Source organism: Lagenorhynchus albirostris, chromosome 15 (assembly GCF_949774975.1).
Source record: "Lagenorhynchus albirostris chromosome 15, mLagAlb1.1, whole genome shotgun sequence".
NCBI classification, from domain to species: domain Eukaryota; kingdom Metazoa; phylum Chordata; class Mammalia; order Artiodactyla; family Delphinidae; genus Lagenorhynchus; species Lagenorhynchus albirostris.
Window position 1 is genome coordinate 22,801,939 of NC_083109.1, and position 8,153 is coordinate 22,810,091.

An 8,153-nucleotide genomic window follows, 5' to 3' on the forward strand; every position below is an offset into this window, starting at 1 on the left:
AGATCCAAAAAGGGGAAGTGATTTTCTAAGGCTGCATGGCATGTTGGAACCAGCTGAGGACTCCTCGGGGGAGTAAAGTTGCGAGAGTACTTTATTGGCTATCAGAAGATCTGGGTATTCATCTATCGTGGCCTCGCTATGGGCTTGGTTAGTGGTTCGCAAAGTGTGTTTCTGGACCAGCAGCAGCTGCATCACCTGGGAACTTGATTAGAGATTCAAATTCTGAGACCCCCCATCCCAGACCTACTGAATCAGAAATTCTGTGGGTGGGGCCCATAATCAGCGTTTCAGTAAGCCCTCCAGGTGATGCCATTTGCACTGTGCTACGTAGCAAGGCCCATCATCCTACGTGGTGGGTTTATATAGGCAAAGAAACTTGCTCAGAATCACTCGACTGTTACCTGGGTCTGTCTGACTTCAAAATCTGCACTCTGGGGAGTTCCCTGACGGTCCAGTGGTTGGGGCCCCACGCACTTTCACTGCCATGACCCCAGGTTCAATCCCTGGTCAGGGAACTAAGATCTTGCAAGCTGGGCGGCGAGCCACCCCCCCAAAAAAGAAAATCCGCCTTTTTTTTTTTTTTTTAAATCCGCACTCTTACACTTGAAGTCTTAAGGAATATCAATAAGGTCAGAACATCCTTTGCATACCTGTCAACATTCAGGTGTAGTTCTCCACCTTAGGTGAACAATGGTATCTCCTAGGAAACTTTTTCTGAATACCATAGCTGTTGTTTTCTCCCACAACCCAATCCCAAGATCCTGTTTCAGTAGGTTGAGTGGGGCTGAACCCCAAAGATGATACACACTTCAACAGACATTACTTTGTCTGGACCTGGTGGGACAGCCATATACCTGACATGGACATACAACTTTAGTACTAACTTTCCCATGGATCTTGTTCTTATCAGCCCTCCCTTCTCTGAACAGTTTCTCTCCCATATGCAAAACTGTGGTAAAGCCTAACCAGCTCACTCCAGTTTGGATGTGCACCACTGATATAAAGCCTATTTTTTATAGACTCCCTGGTGGCATGCAGTGCTGGAGACAGACAGATCATTCTGTCATAGAATGTTGGGAAAATACCTAGCCTGGAGTCAAAGACAGAAGAGGTAAGTTTTTAGTCTGCTGGGTCTGGTGGCAAAGGTTTATAATGGGGAATTTGATCTGGGGGTTAGGGAAGACTGAACTCTGAGGGAAGAATAGGAATTAAGAAGAGGGAGAGGGAGGGGAAGGGAAGAGGGCATTCCAGGAGATGAAACCATGTTGGCTAATGGTGAGGTATAAAGCCACAAGTTGGGGAAGGACTAGGAGAATCATGCTGAATAATTTTTTCCAGTGGTATAGAAAAATAATTGATGTACATCACTGTATAAGTTTAAGGTCTACAGCATGATAGTTTGACTTACATATATTGTGAAATGATTACCACAGTAGGATCAGCTAACCTCCGCCTTCTCAGATAGATACAATAAAAAGAAAAGAAAGAAGAATCTGAAAAAGGAAAAAAACATTCTCCTGTCCTGAGAACTCTTAGGATTTACTCTCTTAACTTTCCTATACATTGTATGGCAGAGTGTTAGCTATAGTCATCATGTTGTATGTTATATCCCTAGTACTTACTTATAACTGAAAGTCTGTATCTTTGGACCACCTTTCTCCACTTCCCAGGGCTCCCCTCACCCTCTGCCTCTGATAACCACAAGTTTGATCGCTTTTGCTACGAATTTTTAAATTTTTATTATACTTTTAAAAGATTCCACATGTAAGTGAGGTCATACAGTATTTGGTTTTCTCTGTCTGACTTATTTCACTTAGCATAATGCCTTCAAGGTCCATCCATGATGTGGCAAATGGTAGGATGTTCTCTTTTTTATGGCTGAATAATATTCGTGTATGTTTGTATGTATGTATCTCACAACTTCTTCATCCATTCATCCATCGATGGACACTTAGGTTGTTTTCATGTCTTGGCCATTGTACATAATATTGCTATGAAAATGGGGGTGCAGATATCTTTTTGAGTTCGTGTTTTCATTTCCTTTGGGTATATTCTCAGAAGTGGAATTGCTGGATTGTATGGTAGTTCTATTTTTAATTTTTTAAGTATCCTCTACAGTGTTTTCCACAGTGACTGTACCAATTTACAATCCCACCAACAGTGCACAAGGATTCCCTTTTTTCCACAACCACGCCGATATTTGTTATTTCTTGTCTTTTTGATGATGGCCATGAAGAATTTGTTTTTGGTACGTGGGCCTCTTACTGTTGTGGCCCCTCCCGTTGCGGAGCACAGGCTCTGGACGCGCAGGCTCAGCGGCCATGGCTCACGGGCCCAGCCGCTCCGCGGCACGTGGGATCTTCCCGGACCGGGGCACAAACCCGTGTCCCCTGCATCTGCAGGCGGACTCTCAACCACTGCGCCACCAGGGAAGCCCGAAGAATTTGTTTTTATCCCAAGCGTGGAGGAAGCCACAGAAAGGATTTTAGCAGGGAACACTTTACTTTTCAGGTTTGCATCTTGACAAGATCACCCTGGCTGCTAGTTGAAGGACTGGATCACAGTGGGAGGCTAGTTTTTAGATAAGATTTTTTTTTTTCTCCTCTTTTTATTGGCTGCGTTGGGTCTTTGTTACTGCGCAGGCCTTCTCTAGTTGCGGCGAGGGGGGCGCTACTCTTCACTGTGGTGCACGGGCTTATTGCAGTGGCGTCTCGTTGCCTAGCTCGGGCTCTAGGCGCGCGGGCCTCAGTAGTTGTGGCGCCCGGGCTTCGTTGCTCTGCGGCATGTGGGATCTTCCCGGACCAGAGCTCGAACCCATGTCCCTTGCATTGGCAGGCAGATTCTTAACCACTGCGCCACGAGGGAAGCCCCCGGGAGACTAGTTTAAAGACTTAAAGTTACCCAGGTGAAATTTGGTGGGGGCAGTGAAGATGGAGAAAATTGGAATAAAACTTATAATAAATAATGATAATTATTATTAATAATTATTAAATTTAATGATTTTATTATTAAATAAATTTATTGTTAAAATAATAAATTTATTGTTAATTATTAAACTTTTATTATTAAAATAATAGAAGTTAATTCTTTTTTAAAACTTAAAAAAATTTAAAAATTTTGCTATAAAATATACACAACAAAATTTGCTATTTTTAAGTCTATAGTTCTGTGACACAGTGAAGTACATTTACTTTGTAGTGTGGCTGTCACTACTATCCATTTTCAGAACACTTTCATCTTACAAAACTGAATCTTGGTGCCCATTAAACTAGTAACTCCCCGTTCTCCCCTCCCCTCAGCACCTGGCAATTACCATTCTACTTTCTGTCTCTGAATTTGACTAAGTTCCTCATAAGACTGTAATCACAGTGTTGTCTTTTTCTAATTGGCTTATTTCACTTAGCACACCATCTTCAAGGTTCATCTATGTCATAGCATGTCAGAATTTCCTTCCTTTGTAAGGCTGAATAATAGCTTTGTTAAATGTCCACGGTATATACATTTTATTTATCTATTCATCTGTTAAGGGACACTTGGGCTGCTTCCACCTTTTTGCTATTGTGAATAATGCTACAGTGAACAAGGGTGTACAAATATCTGTTCATGTCTCTGCTTTCAGTTCTTTTGGGTATATACCCAGAATGGAATTGCTGGATCATATGATAATACTGTTTTTAATTTTTTGAGGAATAGCCATACCGTTTTCCATAGCAGTTGCACCATTTTACATTCCAACAGTGCACAAGAGTTCCAATTTCTCCACATCCTCATCAACACTTGTCTTCTGTTTTGTTTTTTTTTTTTCTTTTAACAGCCAACCTAATGGGTGTGAAGTGGTAACTCGTTGTTTTTGATTTGCATTTCCCTAATGATTAGTGATGTTGAGCATCTTTTCACATGCTTGCTGACCATTTGTATATCTCTTTTGGAGAAATGTCCATTCCAGATCTTTACCTGTTTTTGAGTCTAGTCTTTTGGTTTTTTGTTGTTGAGTTTTAGGAGTTCTGTGTATATTCTAGATATTAATCCCTTATCATATATGTAATTTGCAAATACCTTCTCTGTCCTGTGGGTTGTTTTACTCTGTTGATAGTGTCCTTTAATATACAAAAGTTTTAAATTTTAATGAAGTGAAATTTGTCTAAGTTTTTGTTGTTGTTTCCTGTGCCTTTGGTGCCACATTCAAGAAATCATTGTCAAGTCCAATGTTGTCAAGTTTTTCCATGTTCTAAGTGTTTTATAGTTTTAGCTCTTATGTTTAGGTCTTTGATTCATTTTGAGTTAATTTTTTTATATGGTGTTAGGTAAGGGTCCACCTTCATTCTTTCAACATGTGGATATCCAGTTTTCCCAGCACCATTTGTTAAAGACTCTATTTTCCCCATTGAATGTTTTTTTGCACCATCATTTGACCATATATGCAAGGGTTTATTTCAGGGCTGTCTCTTTTATTCCATTGGTCTGTTTGTCTGTCTTTATGCCAGTACCACTCTTTTGATTACTGTAGCTTTGTAGTAAGCTTTGAAATCAGGAAACGTGAGTCCTCCAACTTTGTTCTTATTTTTCAAGATTGTTTTGGGGATCCCTAGAGACTCCATATGAATTTTAGAATGAGTTTTTCTATTTCTGAAAAAAAAAGTTATTGGGATTTTGATAGAGATTACGGTGAATCTGTAGATTGCGTTGGTAGTAACAATATCAAGTCTTCTAATCCATGAGCATGAAATGTTTTTCTATTTATTTGTATGTTCTTTAATTTCATTCAGTGATGTTTTGTAGTTTTCGACATATAAGTCTTTCACTTCCTTGGTTAATTCCTAAGTATTTTACTCTTTTTGATGCTATTGTAAATGGAATTGTTTTCTTATTTTCCTTTTCAGATTTTTCATTGCAGAAACAGAGTTGCTTTTTGGGTGCTGATTTTTGTATCCTGAACCTTTGCTGAATCCATTTGTTAGTTCAGCAGTTTTTTGTGTGGAATCATTAGGGTTTTCTACATACCCGATCATACCTGCAAACAGAGATAACTTTATTTCTCTGCCTCCCCCCGCCCCGCAAAAGTTAATTCTTTATATGTCATATTGTATCATATTTTGAAGCTCTGCTCTTAACTCCAAGATTCTGTAAGTTTGGGTTTACATGGGAGGAGAGGAGAGTGTCACAGAAAGTTGTATTTGGAAGGGTGCTTAGATCCTGCCCAAGGTCACACAGCAAAGTTAGAGGTCCAACAGCCATCTGAAACCTCATCTGTGTCCCTCCTCTTAGCTTTCTAGGAGCAGACAGAGCCAAGCTGGCAGCCTGGAAAGCCCTTGCCGAGAAGGTATTCTTGGGACTGAGACGTGTTCCCTTTCTGCTTTTACCCAAAGCTTTCCTTATCTTAGGAAGTGGGGAATTTGGCTGAAACCCAGTGCATCCATCTGGTTAAAATAAACGTCTTGGGTGGTCTAAGATGGAAAAGAACTTAATGAAGAGTCAGATTTGGAAGCGGGAGAGACAGATTTGGAAGTAGAAATGTTGCCTTTGTGAGTTTGGGGCTTTTTAGCACCAGTTAAACATATGATGTCAGTCTTGGGCCTGAGGGTGTCCCTTCCAGTTGAATGCCCCTATAACACTGCCAGCTGCCTATAGCAGGGTTTGGAGGAAGATGTGCTCTGAGGGGTAAGATTGTGGCCTCAGACAGAGATAGATGGAATCACAGAAATCAGGAGCCATGTGGGGGAAAACCAAGGAGCTGTGGAAAGAGCACTGGTTGTGAAGTAGAGGTCTGAGTTTGTATGCTGGTCCTCTTCTTTTTTTTTTTTTTTTTTTTTTGTGGTACGTGGGCCTCTCACTGTTGTGGCCTCTCCCGTTGCGGAGCACAGGCTCCAGACGCTCAGGCTCAGCAGCCATGGCTCACGGGCCCAGCCGCTCCACGGCATGTGGGATCTTCCTGGACCGGGGCACGAACCCGTTTCCCCTGCATCGGCAGGCGGACTCTCAACCACTGCACCACCAGGGAAGCCCCGGCCCTCTTCTTTTTGCTCACAAGAAATATTTTACTAGCATTATTGAGCCCTTACCAGGTCCCAACTCTACTAAATGTTTTTCATACATTTGTCTCCAAAAGCTGGCTGGCTCTTAGTCACTATACTGAACTCCTCTCCTTTTACAGTAGTCCCTCCTTTATCCACAGGGTACATGTTCCAGGACCCTCAGTGGATGCATGAAACCATGGATAGTAGTAAATCCTATGTATACTATGTTTTTTCCTATGTGTACGTACCTATGATAAAGTTTAATTTGTAAGTTAGGCACAGTAAGAGAATATCTGAATCGCCAGCATCACTACTCTTGCATTTTGGGGCCATGATTAAGTAAAATAAGGGTTACTTGATCACAAGCACTGAAGTATAACAACACTGGATCTGATAACAGAGCAGGCTCCTAAGTGAGTAATAGGCGGGGTGGGGAGCACATACAGCATGGATAAGTGGAACAAAGGGATGATTCACGTTCCCAGCCCGGAGGGTGGGAGATTTCATTATGCTACTCAGAACAGCATGCAATTTAAAACTTATGAACTGTTTATTTCTGGAACTTTCCAGTTAATATTTTTGTACTGAGGTTGACCATGGGTAACTGAAACTGTGGAAAGTGAAAGGACTACTGTACCTTTACTTAAAATTTTTCTATAGTGAATGTTGACTACTTATGTAATTAAAATGACAACCTCAGGAAGGCTACACTTGACCTTTAGGACACTATAAACTCTTAGGAGCCGGGGGAAGTCAAATGGTCTTGGGGGACTACTTGGTGGTAGTCTTCCTCTCACCTTGTAACTTTGAAAGATGAGGTGCTATCTTCCCAACCCAGCAGTTTCCTGGGGATAAGTCAGTGTCCTGGACTCTCTGGGGGTAAGGTCTGGGAATTTGCATTTTTGTAAGCTCTCCTGATGCATGAGAACTACTTCTCTGGGTAATTAGTCCCAGTTCTCCCACTTAAAAGCTGTGTGGTATTGGGCAAGTGATTTTTTAAAAAAACATATATTTATTTATTTATTTGGCTGTGCCAGGTCTTAGTCGCAGCACACGGGATCATCTTTGCAGCGTGCGGGATCTAGTTCCCTGACCAGGGATGGAACCCTCCCTGCCCCCTCCCACAGCATTGGGAGCACAGAGTCTTAACCACTGTGCCACCAGGGAAGTCCCTAGAGTGTAGTTTTAAAATCCAGGGACTTCCCTGGTGGTCAATGGGTAAGACTCTGTGCTCCCAATGCAGGGGGCCTGGGTTCAATCCTGGTCGGGGAACTAGATCCCACATGCATGCTGCAACTAAGAAGTCCGCATGCCGCAACTAAAGATCCTGTGTGCTGCAACTAAGACCCGGCGCAGCCTAAATAAATAAAAATAAATAAATAAATAAATAATCCAGAGTCCTGAATCCCTAGGGATTCTATATATATATATATATATATATATATATATATATATATATATATATATAAATGAATGTTTTATTACAGAGTGTTGCTATATTTCTTCTTTTTTAAAAAATAAAATTTATTTATTTATTTATTTATGGCTGTGTTGGGTCTGTTGCTGGGCGCGGGCTTTCTCTACTTGCGGTGAGCGGGGCCTACTTTTCATTGCAGTGCACAGGCTTCTCATTGTCGTGGCTTCTCTTGTGGCGGAGCACGGGCTCTAGGTGCACAGGCTTCAGTAGTTGTGGCACGCAGGCTCAGTAGTTGTGGCTCACGGGCTCTAGAGCACAGGCTCAGTAGCTGTGGCGCACAGACTTAGTTGCTCCGCGGCATGTGGGATCTTCCCGGACTAGGGCTCGAACCCGTGTCCCCTGCATTAGCAGGCAGATTCTTAACCACTGTGCCACCAGGGAAGCCCTCCCTAGGGATTCTTATTCATGGGGCTGAATTGGGGAAAAGTTTCCCAGTGGGGTCCGTGAGGCTGGGGGTCCATGGAGAAATCACCACTCCCAAAAACAGTGGAAAGGAAGAGGCCTTCCTTGACTGTCAGTCTAAAGGCATACCCCCACCCTCATCATTACCACTTTTCCTTTTCCTTTACTACTGGACACAGGGCCTAAGGTCACATTGATAACTAAGGACTTGAAGCATCATTATGGCCCCCTTGTGAAGAATAGGGACATAGACAGAGAAT